Below are 20,081 nucleotides of genomic sequence, written 5' to 3'. Positions count from 1 at the left end.
TTGCTACTGTTATGAGTCATAATGTAAATATCTGATATGAAAGATGTATTTTCATTCACTGGACCAAATCTGGCCCAAATACCCAATATGCCAAAATGTAAATACTGGTAGGGTTGTGGGGGAACTAATTTTTGTCACTTGGGAGTTGTGGTTGTTGGGATTTATAGTTAACCTATAATCAAACAGTATTCTGAACCCCACCAACGATGGAATTGAACCAAATTTGGCACACAGAATTCCCATGATCAACAGAAAACACTGGAAGGGTTTGGTGGGCATTGATCTTGAGTTTGAAGTTGTAATTCGGTCTGAGTTCCTCTACAGAGGTTGAGACGATCAGGATATAAAAGTTTTAAATAAAATAAAAATAATACATCCAGAGAGCACTGTGGACTCAAACAATGATGGACCTGGACCGAACTTGGCATGAATACTCAAAATGCCCAAATGTGAACATTGGTGGGTGGAGTTTGGGGAAAATAGACCTTAACATTTGGGAGTTGTAGTTGCTGGGATTTATAGTTCACCTGCAATCAAAGAGCTTTCTGAACCCCACTAATGATAGAACTGAGCCAAACTTCCCACACAGAACCCCCATGACCAACAGAAAATATTATGTTTCCTGGTGGTCTTTGGCAACCCCTCTGATACCTCCTCATGACCCCTCCCCAGGGGTCCTGACCCCAGGTTGAGGAATGCTGCACTAAGTGTATCATTTAAGCTTTTCGTTATTTTTTTCCCTTTTAGGTGACAGTACTGTATACAGTACATCCCAGTTATGTACGTTTCAAAGGTATGTCATTGAGGAGCATGATGCCAGATAAGAATAAGAATAAGAATAATAAACTTTATTTTTATCCTGCCCTATCTCCCTAAGAGGAGTCAGGGTGGTTAAGCCCTGCATCTGAAATCTACAGAGATTTTACATTTGTATTCAAGTGCAGTCTAGTTAAATATACCAGTAGGGTAACCAGCTATTAGGAACAGACAGTTCAGAGTCCATCATTTGCCCTACAGTGTTTAACTAAGAGGTTTCACAACTACATTCAGTAATATTTAACACATATTTGAGTTCTCTCCATTCCTCTCTCACTTTTACACTCATTTCTACTACAAGTACACATTCCTAGTTTGATTCCTAACCTAGCTAGCTAAACTAAGAAAGAGCCTTTGATTTTCTTCTTCTTCTTTCAAAAATTGTGTTTTCTGGGTTTTGTAGGAGGATCTTCTTGAGAGGTGGGCACACAGCTTCAGAAGAGGGTGGGGAAAGTGTATATCCTTGATGCTTTGTACAGGAAGAAATAGTCTTTTCTTAACCTTCCATTTATGATAGGAGAGCAGTTGCTGGTCTCTTATTGAGCCCTTCTCACAAAAATATGATATGCTCTCAATATAACAGAAGTCGTTCTCTGTAGCAAAGTGTTGGATCTGTGCTGGCTCCTTACCTTCCTCCCCACTGGAATTCCTCTGATTTGTAAACTGTGTGTTCACCTTATCTGTTTTTCTAAGAATTCCACCTAGGATTAGTGCATTTATTATCCCACTCAATTCTAGTGGAAATAGATATGTATTTGAGTTTAAAGTCCTCTTCTTTCTACTCCCCCTGCTTCTCTCCTTCTCTTTTATTGTCAGGACAGATTGATTTGCTTGTTGCTCCAGGCTGTCTGTTAATTTGTTCGTTCTTTCAGTCTCAGCATGCCACTGCCTCTACTTACCCATGGGCATAAGGCATGAAGTGTTCCAGGCTACTGAGAACTTCTTAAATTAATCAACTGAGATTTGGAAGCAGAGCAAGTAAGATCGCTACAGTTTTACAGAACAGAAATGTAAAGAAAAAAATTCCCAGGAGTGACACGGCATGGTGCCAACATGATCACCGATTGCCTTACACAGTGCGGCCAACCTTTTTTTACAAGTGTGCCACAAGTAAAGTCCAAAATAGAAAAGAATGACATTCTAATCGAGCCTTGTATGATATGATTGCCATTTTCTTAGGTGGAACTCAGGATTGAACACAATATAGAAAACTAAGACAGAAGTACATTCTCAATTCTGTGTTAAATGCAAAGTTTCTTGAAGATTAAAGAGCTGCATCTAGCCTATTTTTGCCTCCTTCAGACTCCTACTCCCCTCATCCCCCCAAGCTAAAGAATAGCATGTCCTTGCAACAAAAAGTTCTGTTCTGTTCACTTCCTGTTCTTGCTTTTTTGTTTCCAGACTTTTTCTGGTACAAGAATGGTGCAGAGCTCAAACCGAGATATTCCCATTTTTTTGCTGAAGTTTTGGGTGATCACGGCCCATCCAAAGCTCTTAATGTAACTAGTCAAAAAGATGTGCATCTGTTCCATGGGACGTAGGTCCACCCTATTCAACTATAAAGAGATCTTCTCAAGTTTTAGGCCTATAAAATCAATTAATTATGTTAATCTTTAGTAATATGTAACCTGTGATTTTTAAAAATTTTTATTGTTATCAGAAATGCACTTTCAGCTACTACATAACTCCCAAATATTCCTTAAATGATGTAGACCTTTAATTGCTACTCAGCCCACAAACTATTTGTTATTACATCCATTATGGTCTTTAATATTATTGTTAATTTTGAAGGAATTGAGATAATAACTCAATTTTTAACATATCACATTCAAGATTTGATGTGTGGATACAAGACTTCAGCCTATGTGCTAAAATGGCAGCATTGTTCTCCTATCCTGATGTGTCACTAAAACTGCACAAGTGATATGTGGGGCTCAGTCAGTGATTGGAGACAGTCTCAGGATGCTACAGCCTTACAGTTGGGTGTAAAAGGCATATATAGACCATGATATTCCAACTCTTATAAAACTCTGCAAATAAAACATTGTTTCATCAAAACTCTGATTATAACCCTGTGTGATAAAATATTCTTAAATCATACAGGAAGCTGGCATTTTGTACATTAGAGCCCAAAAATATAATAATAGTAATGGTCGTCTAAAAATGGGGATTATCCCCCGCCCCCAAATACACACACAAGAGTCTTCTAAACTAATCTGAGGCCCTTTCCACACAGCTGACTAAATCCCACATTATCTGCTTTTAACTGGAATATATGGCAGTGTGGACTAAGATAACCCAGTTCAAAGGAGATATTGTGAGATTTTCTGCCTTGATATTCTGAGTTATATGGCTATGTGGAAGGGTCCTTAGAATACAGGATGGCAAGGAACAACCAGGTTGAAATCTTGAGCCATTGGGATTTTGTTTTTAATTGACAGTTGTCATTTTGAAGAGTAACTCTGCCAAGCTTCATTTCCAATCGTAACCAGAAACATTGACAAGTACTTGCTGAATGCAAACTTCATAGAACTCATGCAGTTTCCCCAGATGTTGTTGGAGCTAGCACAGCCAACGATGAAGAATGTTGGGACTTTCAGTCCAACAACCTCTGGAGGTTGCATTAATTCCACCTTTTATTTGCTAGAATCATTATTATCAGAGTTAAGGCAACCATATAATGAGAAGCAACTATTTAGGAGTCACTTTAATTAAGCCAGCTTCATGGCTGCTACACCTTCTGCTTATCCTGTCTCATTTCACAGACCTCTCACTGGAGACCGGACAGCTTTGGATCCTTCACTTTGAAGCAATCTAATTGACTTAAAAGGGACTACTCCAGAGAAAGCGGGAGGACGACTGCCGCCTTTGTGTAATCAGACTTACTAATGCAAAGGGAGTGAGCCTGACACTGTTGGGAACTTGTGTGAGTTCTGGCCTTCTTCTGGTCCTTTGTTGATATCTTAACAGTACACATGCCAAGACATTTCCCAGTTTGTTAGCCCATTTAAATAACAGTGGACAGCATGAATATAAGAGCAGCGAATATGTTACCCTGGAGTAAAATGCAGGCTAGCAATATTTAAGTACTGCTAGACTTTTTATTCTAGCACTGTAATAATTGATTAATTTTTCTGACATCAAACCCCTATTTTATTTAGAAGAGGAGGAGGAGGAGGAGGAGGAGGAGGAGGAGGAGGAGAGCATGTGGATGCATTTTTTTTCTAACTAGTAGGCAGTGATTCAAAGAAACTACTCAGGACCCTTCTACACAGCCATATGTATCAGAATACCAAGGTAGAATCTTCTGCTTTGAACTGAGATATCTGAGTCCACACTCAGATAATGTGGGATTTTCTGCCTTGATATTCTTGGATATAGGGCTGTATGTATGGAAGAGCCCTCAGTCATTCAATCCTGAACTCCCATTTCTGAATCCACACAGTAGTATGGAAACATACTGGTTTAAGACACTGATTGAAGCTGTGGAGATGCCAAAAAGATGTCAGAGTGAAATTAAAAAGCATGAGTTACAAAAACCTGAGTTTCTGAATTTGCCAACTTGTACAGAATGATTTCTAGAAAGACCTAAGAAAAGCATCATATTTCCCCATACAAAATCTGAAACAAGGGTGGAAATGAGGAGGATTTGAAATAGGCAACTGAAAAAGAGCTGTCCAACCTTGGGTTCCCTACCATTGATGGACCACAACTGCCATCCACCTTATGAACTTATCATATGCCCTCTTCTCCCATGCCATTCACGGAGTGATGGGGGAAGCATTGCCCAACTGAAAGCCAGCACAACATGGGAGCCTTCTTGTGTTGATGAGAAAGGGTCCTAGAATGCCTCAATGCCTGTTGGGGGTGGGGCCTCCACTGGAAGTCGAGGGGCGTCCTGTGATGGGTTGAGTGCCTATCCATCCCTCAACTGGGGCTGAAGCATCCTAGGATGCTAAAACTTCCTCATGTGATGAGGTCCCTAATCATTACCTGTGATAGTGGGGAGCAGTAATAGGAGTTGTAGCTCTGCAATCTCTGGAGACCCAGAGATGGGAAAAACTGCTCTAAGGAAGTTAAAGTAAACTGAGAGCCACTGTGATATAGTAGTTTGAATACTTGGCTAGAACTCCAGGAGACCAGGGTCCAAATCCTTGCTCAGCACCTACCACATGTGTAATTGATTATTATTTTAAATTTGATTAATTCTTTGGAGGCTGCAGAGACTCTGCCACCAATATACAATATTTCTGAGGGGTTTTACTATGGAGTCAGGCTACCACCACACACACCCGATTAAATCCTGTCAAATATCCCTCTTAGAGTTACCATACATTGGAAATCACTTGAAGGTAGACAACAGTGGTTTTGATAGATGGCTGTTCTACAAGGAAATAAGACCTTGTTATAGACTTTTACTACTTGATGTATCTAGAAACCAACTCCTGGACCTTGCTGAATGTTCTTCACCTTCTGTTGAATGCCCCCCCCCCACACACACACACACACACCCACCTATGAGTCCTCTGGAACCAGAATGACCATAATGCCAACTTATACTTGTGATCCTTTCTGTTTGTCAATAGAAAATGAAATTATACAGAAGAGTATATAGAGCTTTAAAAAGCCAACTCGTGGTCTGAATTCTGTGGCATAATTCCAAATGGAATAATCCAGTTATGTTTTGGTGAATTTTAACATTCATTTTGAGGTCTCCTTTTTGGAGTCATCATGTCATTAATGGGCTAATTATGTGCCTCACTAGGGATGTAATTATTTGCATTTTTTATCAGAAGAGGAAACAAGTGTAGCAATTGCCTTCCAACTGCACGAAAGTCTTCAAAAATGGCTCAGTATTTGAAAACTATTTGCAACACTTGATTTACTCTATACAAAATTTGCATTTGACATTTTTGCAGAGGAAAAAGGCATTTTCTATTCAGAAAAAAGTATATATTTTCATAGGAAATATGTCTGCTTCTGGACATGGATTTTCTTCACAGAAAATGCTTTTTATAAATATTTATATATCTTCCCTATGCAGAAATTGTGGTTTTTTTGCACAAAGCAATCATATGCAATTTTTGCCGGTCCAGGATTTTTGTCAGGGTTTCTCCATGCTTGAGGAACATGTTTTCTGACCACTGGGTGGCTATTTTTTCCCCCTCCTCTGTTTATATACCTGGACTGACATGCTCTGCAGGCTACACTTTCAAACTGGATATTTTGTGTTTGGGGATCCTGGAACCAATCCCCCATTGATATGGAGGACTAGCTGTTAGAGCTGGGCAACCACGGAAAAAATTGTTTCTAAAATCGATTCGTTTTTAGGGGTTTTTTGCGTTTCTTTTTTTAAAAGAATTCCAAATTTTTTCTTTTAAAAAGTTCGATATGTACGAAATTTCGTAAAATTACAAAACAATACAAAACAATTATGAAACAATTACGAGTTGATTCGTTAATGGCGGACGCGACCGCGAAATACGCTAAAAAACCTCCAAATGGGACAGGGGGAACTTCTGAAGCTTCCCTCTCCCTCTGTTGTTGACTGTTGGTGTGATATTTATAATTTTTTTTCACTGATTAAACAAACAACAACTATAAAACTTGCCCCAGACATGCGGAAATAATAACGAAACGATTTCAAAACGATAACGAAACGAATATAAAACGAATTCGAAACAATTACGAAACGAATTTAAAAATTTGTTTCGTTTTTAGTTGCTCCTGAATGGTTTGTTATCGCTTCGTTATCAAAAAAAAATAACGAATTTTTAACGAATTACAAAATTACGAAACGAAACCGCCCAGCCCTACTAGCTGTATATGAGAAATGAGGACAGAGAGTATATGTATATATATGGATGTGCGCACATGTACACTTCCAAGTTGCATTTGACATTTGAAAATTCTATGAACTTCTTAGGGGTTTCGTAGGCATGGGACCAAGTCGCAACAGTAAAAACTGACCACGGAACAACAGACTGGTTCAAGATTGGGAAAGGCATACGGCAAGGCTGCATACTCTCACCCAACCTTTTTAACTTGTATGCAGAACACATCATGCGATGTGAGGGGCTTGATGAGTGCAAAGCTGGGGTGAAAATTGCTGGAAGAAACATTAACAACCTCAGATATGCAGATGACACCACTCTGATGGCCGAAAGCGAGGAGGAGCTGAGGAGCCTCCTAATCAAGGTGAAAGAAGAAAGCGCAAAAGCTGGGTTGCAGCTAAACATAAAAAAAAACCAAGATTATGGCAACAAGAATGATTGACAACTGGAAAATAGAGGGAGAAAATGTGGAGGCCGTGACAGACTTTGTATTTCTAGGTGCAAAGATTACTGCAGATGCAGACTGTGGCCAGGAAATCAGAAGACGCTTACTTCTTGGGAGGAGAGCAATGTCCAGTCTCGATAAAATAGTAAAGAGTAGAGACATCAGACTGGCAACAACGATCTGCCTAGTCAAAGCCATGGTATTCCCTGTAGTAACCTACGGATGTGAGAGCTGGACCTTAGGGAAGGCTGAGCGAAGGAAGATCGATGCTTTTGAGCTGTGGTGTTGGAGGAAAGTTCTGAGAGTGCCTTGGACTGCGAGAAGATCCAACCAGTCCATCCTCCAGGAAATAAAGCCCGGCTGCTCACTGGAAGGAAGGATACTAGATACAAAGTTGAAGTACTTTGGCCACATCATGAGGAGACAGCAAAGCCTGGAGAAGACAATTATGCTGGGGAAAGTGGAAGGCAAAAGGAAGAGGGGCCGACCAAGGGCAAGATGGATGGACGGCATCCTTGAAGTGACTGGACTGACCTTGAAGGAGCTGGGGGTGGTGACGGCCGACAGGGAGCTCTGGCGTGGGCTGGTCCATGAGGTCACGAAGAGTCGGAGACGACTGAATGAATGAACAACAACAAGGCATGGGATACTCATGGGTGGTTTGCCAGTTCCTTCCCATGAAATAGAATGCATAGCATCTGGTATTCTTTGGTGGTTTCCCATCCAAGTACTAATCAATAATCATAACATTATTATTCTCCTCTAATAGCAATTGCTGTTCCAGATATAGCAAGGCACTAGATGAGGTCTCTGGTTAAAAAGTCTAAATATCTGCCCCTAACATGCAAATTTCCAAATTCTATAGGGATGGTGCCATGCCAGTTAATGTCAAAATGAAGTGCTGTGATTGGATAGTATGAAAGAGCTTCATGGGTGGCTTGCTAGATTCTCCTAGAAGCTCATGAAGTGCTGACACCTAGTTGATGGTTGCAAGCATATGGAACATTGAGGTGTCATTTAACTATCATGGCTGATAATCATCATTGATAGACTAATTTGCTCTATTCTAGCAACAATTGGATTTTTTTAAGTACAGTGGGTTCAGAGCCTTATCGGCACACTTTGGATCCATAGATTCAACCCACCGTGGAGTATAAAAATAAATTTAAACATTAAATATTGAAACAGTTAAAAAAAAGGAGTGTGAGAAATGTCTGATCTTTCCCCATGTTGCCCGGTGGGAGGTGTTTTGTGGCACTTCAATACAGATGCTACTGATGTTAGTGAGGGAAGTCTATTGGTTTTCTGGACGAGGAAGGGAGGAGAGATTGGGGCTCAAGTAATCAGGCAGCAGTTGCTTTAAGAGTGCAATGTGGAAAAGAGAGCAAGGATAGGGTGGGATGAGAAGGAAAGGCTAGGGCTCCTGTCCATCAGAAGATGCCTTTGGGGTATGCATGACTTGGGTTGAAGGAATTATTGAATCCATGCTAATGGAGTCCCTTTATATAAAATCCCATTGTATAAGGAACTCGAGCAACTGTGTCTTGGGATATCTGTGAGTATTCTATAATCAATCCGCTACAGATATGTGGGGCTGACTATAATAGCTATCTGAGTTTCATGAAATGGATGTTCACTTTACAAAGATTTTTCCCCACTTTATTTTCAGGAGTTACTGTCTTAGCAGGAGTAGGCTCCCCTCCATCATCATCTTGTTCCTTTGCCTATAAGCTGAGCCTGTCTGTGTCAAAAGTTAAGAGGGAATTAAAAGATAATTCAGAGATACAAGACCCCTGCAGGCAGGAGTGCTTAGTGATAAATTTCTTGCTTTCCCTGAATGGAGTTGCTTTCCAGGGCTGCAGCTCTTTCTGACATGTGCTACACTGAACACAAAATGGTGGAGCATACAATTACAAAATATCACTCTGTTCTATAGCAACTTAAGCAACTATTACGATATTAAAATCCCTTGTATGACCTGATGAATGGCATAATAAGTCAGGATCCCAGATGGAACAGAATATTATTTATGCCACCTAGCACTTCTGGATTAAAAAAAAATTCCAGCCAGCTTTTGGGTGATTTTAGGATTCATATATTAATTATGATATGTAATGTTCTTTTGCATTGGGCTCAGGAATTTGTAAGAGAGCTGGGGGACAATTTAAGTGTTAAATAAGATTTTAATAAAGAACAAATAATATCAAAACTTTTTAAAAAAATCATTTTTACCAATATTTTCCAGACTGTACCAAGAGCCCAAGCACTTTCCTCAAGGTCAAAGAATGGCACTAGATTTTTAAAGGGTATATTTTATTAGCTGTAAAATACAACAAAATAGCTTCAGATATATAACAGATTGAAATCAGATGGAATTAATCTATAAATTAATAATTTCATCAAATCTCCACCATTCACGACTAACAAATAATAGCCTATACCCTACTCAAACAATATACCCATGTGTTCATTTACTATTTGATAATTAATTGAATCAGTTTACTCTAATTGGAACTAACCAGTAGGATGCCATCCAGTACTACTCCCATATATATTCAATTAATGATTATACATTTAGATTTATATATAAACAAATTTCAGTATATTTACCATTGTTATATGTTTTCAAGTAATCTCCAACTTATAGCAACTCCAAGGCAATTTTCTTGGGGTTTTTGTGTGTGTGTGTGTGTGTCCGCCCTCTTCTGAGGCTGATAGTGTGTGTAGCAGTTTGAGCATTGGTCTACAAGTCTGGAGACTATTTGGCCATGGAAACCACCTGGGTGAAGTTGGGCAAGTCATGTTCTTTCAGCCTCAGAAGAAGGCAAAGGAAACTGCTCTCTAAACAAATTTTGTCAAGAAAACTGCGTGATAGGTTTACTTTCAGGTCACTATAAGTTGAAAACTACTTGAATGTGCACAATACAACAATGCTATCTTTGGTAGTAACGATTGCCTCTGGCCTAGGGATATCCTTCCAACTGATTCAAGTGGTATGATGCATCACTATTTTAGTACTGTGTTAATTACACCTAGAAAAGTGTTCACTTGTTGTCTAAGCAATTTTTTCATATTATACAAATGGGTCTGAGTCCTCCTTGGACTACAGTTGTAGATCTCTAGAATATTCCTGTTGTTTTCATTTTTATTAAATTGTGTTAATCCACTTCATAATCCTATGAAGGATTTCTCTCTGAAGCACATTCTTATGACATCGAATTTCACAAGCCTCCTACATATTTAAAACCCATTCATCTTAACCCATTTCAAGCAATCTGTTATTGGTTTAAGTCTGATCAATTGTAATCTTCAGGACTTCTCTTTTATCCAATGTTTCTTAGGCTATATTTAGGGTTTCCAGTGTTTCTCTTTCTGTTTTGGGTTGTATGGGCAGGCCAGGACCTCATTGTGTGTAACAGCTGTTGGATGATTGGATGGGATACAGTTTTTCAACCTGTTATGCAAACACAAGTGCAACTGGAACAAATAAAATTTATTTATGCAGAACTGGGGCACAAAATTACAGCAGGCATTATAGAGATTTTAGCTAGGACTGCGGATAAGGAGGTCCATGCCTGGTGAGCTTGTGCTAAACCAGATCAGTCCATACTGAGAACATGCACTCCAGTTAGAAGGCAAAACTACAGAGGTTTATTAAGATTTCACCAAATAGGATGCAAATGCGAGCAATATACTTCCAAAGGTACAAGCACAAATTCACATAAAATATTTTATGCAGTTTTCACTTCCTGCTTCCTCTCCTGATTGGCTGAAAAGAGAGGCAGACTGGGATCCATACTGGGATTGCCCGGGGATTCTCTTGATGTAACAGCCTGCAGGAGGCGATTCCTGTAGAGGGAAGAAAAACAGCTGATAGTTGGACAATTTGAAGAATTGATCTGCTGCCCCTAGGATGGTGCAAACCTGGAGGAAGTGGTGATGTGGATATACAAATCAATCTTTGATTAACTCAAGTGTCCAGTTCCTTGTGAGACAATAGGTGCAAGATTCAAGAAACAAAGACGGTAGTTCCAGGCAATCTGGAGCATGGCTGCCCATTCAGAAAGTTAATGAATTCATGTATGCTGACCCCCATCTTTCGCATGAGTCACATGCTCTCAGCCTCAAGTTAAATGGACAAACATTCTGAGCTCATCTTGGTGACAAAAGGGATCATTTGCCTGCACACACATACACAAGATTTTGACATTTATGTGACTTGGGAAATAGCTGGAGGGACCCTGGCCATGATCACTGCTTCCAAGGGATTATGCAAACTGAGGGCATGGAGAGGTAGCTGCCTTTTAGATACATTTTGATACATTCAATACAGTTTATACATTTAAGTATTGACACAATATATAAAAGGTACAAGTTACAATATATAAAAGGTACAAATCATATAGTTGATTTAATAGAATTTTTAGAGTACAGCTGCTGCTAGGTCCATCCCGGAACCTCTGCAACTTTGACATTTTGCAAATTTGGAGCCACAGAAAAAGTTTTAAAAATAAAGAAAAATAATATATCTTTCTTTGAGGCTCTTTAATGTCTCAAAACTTTTGCAAAGGGGGTGCTGTGGCTTGAGAACAACATGGGATATTAACTCTTAGGGACCACTGTGGCACCTAAGGACACCGAGCAAATCCATATATTATTCCATTTGAATAATATTGAAATAATTTGCTTATTGGTCATGAGCAATGCTGCCAGACCCTTTCCACATCCTCAGAGCAATAGAAATTCCAGAAGCAGTATCGCCACTGAGCTTAGTTTAATTTTCTTGGAATGGGAAGGCACTGGAGAGTTTTTGAATCTCCATAATCTTTCATTTGTTTGCAGCTATACATGCATGGTGTAGTGGAAGAAAATCCTAAAATCAGGCACACATCATCCTCCAGAGCATTTATTGTAGACTTCCACTTCACAACCACTCCCTGGCCTGCTTCTGTTTTAGCTAACATCCAATAATCTGTCAAAATTCAAAATACAGCTAATTTTCTTTGACAAATATACACCAATCTCTGGCTCTGCATCTGGTTTGACTAGGAATTTATCTGTGCTGCACAGTTATAGCACAAGAAAATGTTTCACACTCATTGAGAAAGCTGTTTCATACTCATTAGCTTCTGTGAATGGAACATAACAGGCTAGTGTGGATTTAGTGCATTCCGATTAATTACAAAAGGAAAGGTCTCCAGAAGTGCTGTGTTCCAAAAACCACACAAATTGCTTAGATTCAATAGGATGCAGTGGTTTCACGCTGCTATAACTGTGTAGTATAGATAAACTCCCAGTCAGACAACTCTTTCACATGTTGCTTTGGAGACAACAGAATGTGTCTTTTGCAAGAAATGGAAACCAATGGTTTCAACACACTCTCTTGCCTTGGAATGTCACTTGTGGAAAGCCAGGCAGATAGGTTCACAAGACTATGTGCATCTTTGTATTCTGCTGGAATTCTCTTGGTGGTCTGTGCCTGTCTAATGAGGTGTTATGAGTCCTTTTGGCATCATTGCATTATTGCAAAGAAAGATAGTTAGTAGTACCTCCTGGTGCAACAGTTCTTTCCTGGTTGTGCAATTGCAGCCAGAGAGTTGCTAGGCACAGCTCTATGTTTCTGGCCCATTTGACTGCTGACTGACTGTGTTGGTAAAGTTCTCTTCATGTCTATGCCCTTATTGGCCACCATCCTCCTCCAAGCTGCGTTAGTAAATTTCTCTTCATGTTTATGGCCCTAGTGGCTACCATCTTCCACCTTGATCTCCACCATCCCAAATGTACACGTAAGTACACAGATAGGAACTTTATGCTCTACAAGCATCAGAAAAGATCTGGGTGTTTGACTTCCACATCTAACAATGGAATCATAAAGATCTTGTCAGACAGACAGGTCATTTGTATATATGTGCCCTTGGGATAATAACCATATATATAATTTGTGAAATATTCAACAGGATTTGCTTACATTGCTGTTATGTATCTTCAAATCATTTTCTACTCATGGTGACCCTAAAGTGAACTTATCATGGAGATTCTGAGACTGAGAGTGTTTAACTCGCCCAAAGTCATCCAGTGGTTTTCTGTGATCAAATGGGGAATCAAATGCTGGTCTCCAAAGTCATAGTCCAGCTACAGGTACAATAATCCCATATGTCCTTATGTTTCCCCCTTACACTAGATTTTATAGCAAACTGCTTTTGAAGCACCTCCACTACATTGCCAAGGCCTCATTTAAGCTCCACTTGAATACTGAATATAGCTTAAGTGAATGTTAAGTATTTACAGAAGCACTCAGAATTGTTGTGATTTTAGTCTGGCTAACCAGAAAATAATAAAAGCAAAGCATTAATGTAACAGTTATGTATACCATTTAAATCTTTCTTTTCACAAAGCAAGTAATGTTAGCTAAGTACAATTTATTACTCTAGTTTATTAGTCTAGATAAAAACAGGGAGAGGGAACTAGTAGAGGATGTTCTAGGCTTGCCAGCTATTGATCTGAAATAAGGGATGCTCAGTAAAAACTAATGGAGTGGTAAGCTTATGTACTCAGAAGCAAGTCCCAGTGTGGCCAATTGGGCCCGCTTCTATCTTAAGTGTGTATGGGACCACAGCCTTATCTACAATGATTGCCCAAAATCCTATTAAAATTCTATTATTGATCATTTTATCTGCTCAGGCATGCCATACATGTCTTTCCATTTATGCCTATTCTTAAAGCAGAGTTGAGGGCCCAACAGAATGTAAAAGAGAAATTATTAGGGAGAATAAAGTCAGAAGGCAGAATAACAAACATTTCTATTTTCTTATCACCTGGCTGACCCATAACACTGAGAAGAAATGATAAAACTATGGTCGAGTATTTCTAAACAATTTACAGTTAGGATTACCTGAACAGCAATGTTATCAATCCTTTTAGTGTGGATGGATGGTGATGGGAGGACTTATCAAGGGAAAGAAACATTTTTTCCAGTGATAGAACTGTCACCAACACACACTAATTCCATGAGCAGAAAACAGGAGCTTCAGAAAACAACATTTCTACACTGTAAACCATGTTTTATGCACAAAAACTGCAATTCTCTACATACAAACCCCTCTTTTGAATCCTGAATTATGAATAGTCCTCAAAACAGTGCAAAACAGTGCAAAAGGGAGGAAAAATAGTAAAATAATTCATTCTTGCCTACTAGAAATAATTGTATGGAGATTTACATCCCTAATTCTAACTGGCAGCTGCAAAAACTGGCCATGGCAAATGGCATAAAGCAGGTAACTGCTTTGTTGGCCAAGCCCTTCTCCGATATTGAATACCCAATTTATCCCAGATTACAACAATTTTCACAAAGAAAAACGATAGTCCCTGAGTTCATAGAGCCAGCCATTCAAACAAGTATTCTGGCAAAAACAACAGGAATAAAATTGCAAAACTCACCTCTACCCTGTCTTCTCTGAAAAGCCAAGCCCAAATTTTATCAGAAAAAAGCCTGTGACATGAATTTGGGGAGGAGGCAAGAAGTCTATAGCGACCACCTCCAAAAATAGGTGAGACACAGCATTATTTTGTAGGTGCCTTGTCTGAAACCTGCACTGCATCACTACCACCATCAACAAAATGATGAGTCTTGCCGCATTCCCCTCCGCATTCCTAAAAATCGCAGGGGGTGATGCCCCCTATCTTCAACTTGGTAAACAGGTGTCACAACCTGGTAAACAGGTGGCTCTACATAACATATTGCTATCCAATTTCCTGGGGAGACAGGACTAAATGCATTTATTTATTTATTTGTCATCATGTTGTGACTTGCATCTCATGTGACTGTGCAAATAAGCCTAAGAATATGAAACTTCCATAAGATCAGGCTTGTATTGTATTCCCTTCTGTTCTTCACTAGACAACCCTGCGAATTGCACAAGACAATGCAAATGCAACCCTTACAAAGACGTCCTCCAAGTTAACACCACTGTAACACAGAGGGGTACCTTTTTGACTACTTGGCTCCCTTTGACATTAATAGAAGTTTCACAGCTAAATCCCTACGCTCTAATCTGACAAATTTATCCAAATGGAAAATTACACTCCACACGCCTTCATTCAAAAACAGGACATGTTCTGCAATGTAACAGCACATGCGCTGCTAATCAGCATTTAACATGGAGATCCTATTTCATGCTTTTAATCTCCAAAGTAGAGCAGAAAAAAGTCTGCTGTGTCTGAAGTGTGGAGCCGGTTGAGTTATTCATTGTGAAGAAATTAGCCCCTTCCTATTCACAAGCCATTCAGAAAATGATCTTTGATTTCTGGGAATGTAATTGTTATTCATAAGATCTGTCAAATAGTCTGAAAATGTTTTTTAAGGTTATATGGGTAAGCTTGAGGGCATCTGTTGCACAATTTGATAGAGTGTTGTGTACTATGTATCGCAAAGCAGTATTCCTATTATCCACTCTTTTTGGAGACTCTCAAAATGTAAAATGTTTTTAAAGCAGTGGATAATGATTTGTTTAGAGATCTCTATTTTGTGCACAACTGATAGTCAATCCATACTATCGTTCTACACATGACCAGGTAGGTATGTATTACTCTCTGTCTTAAGTCCTATCAAATACAGGAACATGAATTTCTAAATAAATAAGCATTGGGTTACATTGCTAAACAATGTGTTTCTCACATAGGGGAGATAATCTAGACTGGAATAATCTGCAACAGCAGCAGCAATTTAGTATTGTGATGCACAGAGTATGTCTGAGGGACATCCATAATTATTCAGTAAAAAAAAAAGAATTTTGAATAAATTGGAATGCTGTTTATGGTCACTTGTGATTGCAAAGATATTAAAATACATTACATTTTAGGCATTAGGAAATAGTCTAAACATATAGATATGCTCAAAGCCCTAATGTTGCCTTATTTAACCGCTTCATTTATCTCTGACTAGGATAAGAAGAGATTATGGTGGTGACTATGGCCAAAGGTGGGGATACTGTGGAGTCCTTTCACATGCATCATGGTGAATCCAGCCGTGTCCTTGTGGGACGTGTGGAACCCATCACCCCATGCCCTGCATCGCTTGGCTCAACTGTTGCCACATCCTACAAGAGGAAGCTTTGGTTGCTCAGCTTCCTCCCATTGTCTCAAAGGTAACACAAATAGCCTTCCATGTTGCCGTTGCAGTGGTGCTGGATCATCTACAGTTTTACAATGGAGCCCCCCTGGAAGTAGTTCAACATCATCTGATGGGAGCCAGCAGGCTCTGTTGTAAAACTAGAAGATCCAACACATGCCGCTGAAATTAAGCCTGTCTGATGAGGTCATAAGAATGATCACATGCTCAAGCCCTTCTTCAAGAATAACACATGCATCCATCTAGTGTCTTTCAAGCAAAATGCCTGTGCTTCCTTATCTTTCCATCCACTGATAATATATTCCGGAGCGCTGCCCACAGTTATCTGTCTACCTTGCAATTGCAAACTATCCTACACATAGGTTTGGGTTGCTGTGAGTTTTCTGGGCTGTATCGTCACGTTCCAGAAGCATTCTCTTATCCTACACATATTTCCAGCATTGCTTTGGTCACGAGACAATGTGACTTGAGCTTGCATGTTGCTGCAGTGCTTCGTAAGTCAATGGAGGAAGATAATTCTCAGACACTTGTTCAGTTGCGAATAGCTTTTTCAGTTGAAATGAACATAGCTTTCGATGCTGATAGCAGACCTACAGATTGGGGAGTGGGACTCCCATGTTCTAAAGGATCATATCCAGTCTCATTTACTCTACACTTTGCAGCTAAAAGCTTGATGAGGAAAAGGGAAGGCAGTAGCATATTATGCAGTTGTTCCCCTCTGGGGAGCCATCTTGCTGAGGAACGTCAGGCGCCATATGAAAGTTTCCAAGAATCTTCTATAGGGAGCCAGGAGTCTTTAAAGTTGTGAGAACTGTAATATCTCCAGAGACATTATTTTTGTATACCTTACTAAATCAACTACAGAGTCACTGAGCCAGGCTAGCCTGTGGCAGATTTTTGAGCAATGTAAGGGACACACATAGACACACACACATCATACTTCTTACAGTATAAAGGTGTGTTTTGCCCTTAAAAATGAACAAACCTGGGTTAAAGAAAACACAACACCATGCAAATAGCTAGGGAATGAGCCAGAGCCCCAACAGAAGTTTACAATTCACAAAGCAGTTTTAAAAAAAGAAGAAGTGATTTCAGTAATGTGTTTGATTTACACATCTAGAGAGACGGACCCACCACCGGCAGGGAACGGAGCTTCAGCTGAGTGAAGCAAATGAATGTGGTCCCACTTAGGAGAGTGCTATTGCCGCAGCCTCTATAGTAGATTCATATTTCTTCTCAGAGCTAAAAATACCTTTATATTTGAAGACTCTCCTTTGAGTTTACATCCCTCAGGACGACAGCGCTGAACTGCCTGGAGGGGCTTTTGTGAACAGAGAACTCACTAAATGTGATCACAACATACTTTACAGCATGAGGTGAGTCCCGGGGGAATCTCCCACATAAAATTCCTAAACACTGAGGAGAGGTAAAGCTGTCTGTCTAATCTATGGAAATGCAAGTTTTCAGACACTGTCAAAATGGAATTTTAAAGAACAAACTCACTTTAAGAGACCAGACTTTCTTATTTTTTTCCTCTCTCTCTCCTCGAAGTAGAAGAAAGAAAAGGGAGAGAGAGAGAATAAAACACCTACCACACCAACCTGATTATCTCTTCCTAAATTTCATACATAGTAATTATTGAGTAGCCTGTGCATCCAAATTACTTAGAATAAATTGTCAAAGTAAATTGGCTATTCTTTCAACATTGGTAAATTATTCTTCTATTGTGAATGCTGGCCTGATCATTCAAATACCGTAATTTTCATTTACTTAATATCTTTGACATTTTTGGAATAACTACAGTGTCATTTCTTTTACAAACCTGTAAGGTACTTGTTATTATATGGTGGGGCTGGTCCTTTTAGGTTTAAAACAAGAGAATCAATGAATAGGAGTTAGAGGTCATGTAAAAAGTAGTTCTGAAAAAAAAAACTAACACGGCCTAGAAGACAAAGTGTTATCTGTTAGGAGTGTTATCTGTTAGGAGATTTCCTTAGCTTAATTCTAATTTCACAATGGGGTTAAATTGAAGCAACTGAGGTCAGATTCAAGCATTGTAAACATGTGCACTTGCTTAGTGCTGTCTGCTCTTGGCCTGTGTGACTCTGATGACAGCTGCTAGTTCATATTTATGTCCACAATCCCAGAAAATTCAAAGATCATACAATGATCCTTTCTGTACAAAGTTCAATGCAATCTAGAAGATTTGTTTCCCAGTATTGAATGTATGCACACATATATGCACACATACACATATTCACACACATACACAATGCCTGCACATACCAGATTTCCCATGCTTCATTGCAAAGTTAGTTATACCACAAGATGAGTAAGCTTATTTCTCATTACATAGGTTATCACTTGACACTGTTATACCACAATTGCATTTCTGCCTAGAGCTTATCACACAATATCATAGCTTTCCCAGTATTATACTGCGCTGAACCACTAGTGGGTCATTTGACAAATGATCTTTTCCCACTTGACCCCTATTCTGCTGTGGTTTAATAACCACTTTGGTTTTAAAGCCTTTTTGTGATACTGGAAGCATAGAAGGTGGAATGTGGTGTGGTTTCATTGCTCCTTTTGGGGGGATCTCCTAGGGATCTCTAGCAGGGAAATCACTGACTATTTCCAATGGTTGAGTTGGGAAGACACTTGAGCCCCTTCCACACTGCCATATAACCCAGATTATCAAAGCAGATAATCTAAGAGAACTGCTGTATGTTTGTCCTTCAGCATATTTTTAACATTTTTTCTAAATGAGGGGAATGCAGTTGTTCTTCCATATCCATGGATTCTGATTCCACAAATGTTGTCATTTTATAAAACGGACGCTATTTGACTCTCCATTGTATGAAATGGGGTTTGAGCATATATGGATTTTGGTATCCACAGTGGTCCTGGAACCATACCCAATCAGATATCAAGGGCCCTCTGTAGTACAATATCATTTATTTTTATTCTGCCTTTCTCCTGATTCTATTTGATTTGATACCGATCCACTCCTTTTGACTTCATGCAAATCTGCCATTTGCCAAAATATATGATGTCTTCTCTTTTCCATTTCTGGCTGAATAGCTTAAACATTGGTTTGTCCCAGTGAGTACAAGGTCTGTCCAAGGGCCACTTGTAGTCTCTTGGTATCCAGTTCATTAGTCACCACGTCCATCGGTTGTCTTTTGTTTGTGCTATATGCCCTGCCCATCTCCTTTTTGCCTCATAGATCTCATTGACCATGTCATGTCCCCTGGTTCTTTGACACAACTCTTTGTTGCTGACTTCATCTCTTATTGTCACACCACACATCTTTCTATTAATTAATTTGTTAGTGGGTTTATTCCATGCATTCTTGGAAGGTGCGGGATAAACCCACTACTTCCACTGTCTGGATTGCTCCCTCAAAAGTTCTGGGCTTTTGAGGGGACTGAAATAAAGCACCTTCCCAAAAGCCCTTTAAAAACAAAAGAACTTACCTGGCCTCCATTCATGTGGTGCTGGAGCTCTCCTGGCGCATAGGAATGATGCTATACAATATCCCAGAATACTTGTAGGGTCTCAGAACAAATATAAACACAAAACAATCTATGTAAGGAGAAAGTATAATATCCAAAGAGCATATAGTATATGATTGACCAAAATCCCAGTACACAGCTCAATTCAGTGGCATAAAGCAAAATGAAAAGGAGCAGCCGCTCTCAAACCTAACAGCTCTAGGTCTGAATAAGGATTCCACTGTATCGGCTCCAGGGATACATGCAATGAGAAAAATTATTGAAACAAAGTAAGCGTTGAGTCATGAGGCTATATGTAGACTGAAGAAAATAATGAAGATGGAGCACCCCTCTCAAATAAA

Source organism: Anolis sagrei, chromosome 1 (assembly GCF_037176765.1).
Source record: "Anolis sagrei isolate rAnoSag1 chromosome 1, rAnoSag1.mat, whole genome shotgun sequence".
NCBI classification, from domain to species: Eukaryota; Metazoa; Chordata; class Lepidosauria; order Squamata; family Dactyloidae; genus Anolis; species Anolis sagrei.
Note: the sequence above shows the minus strand (reverse complement) of the source record.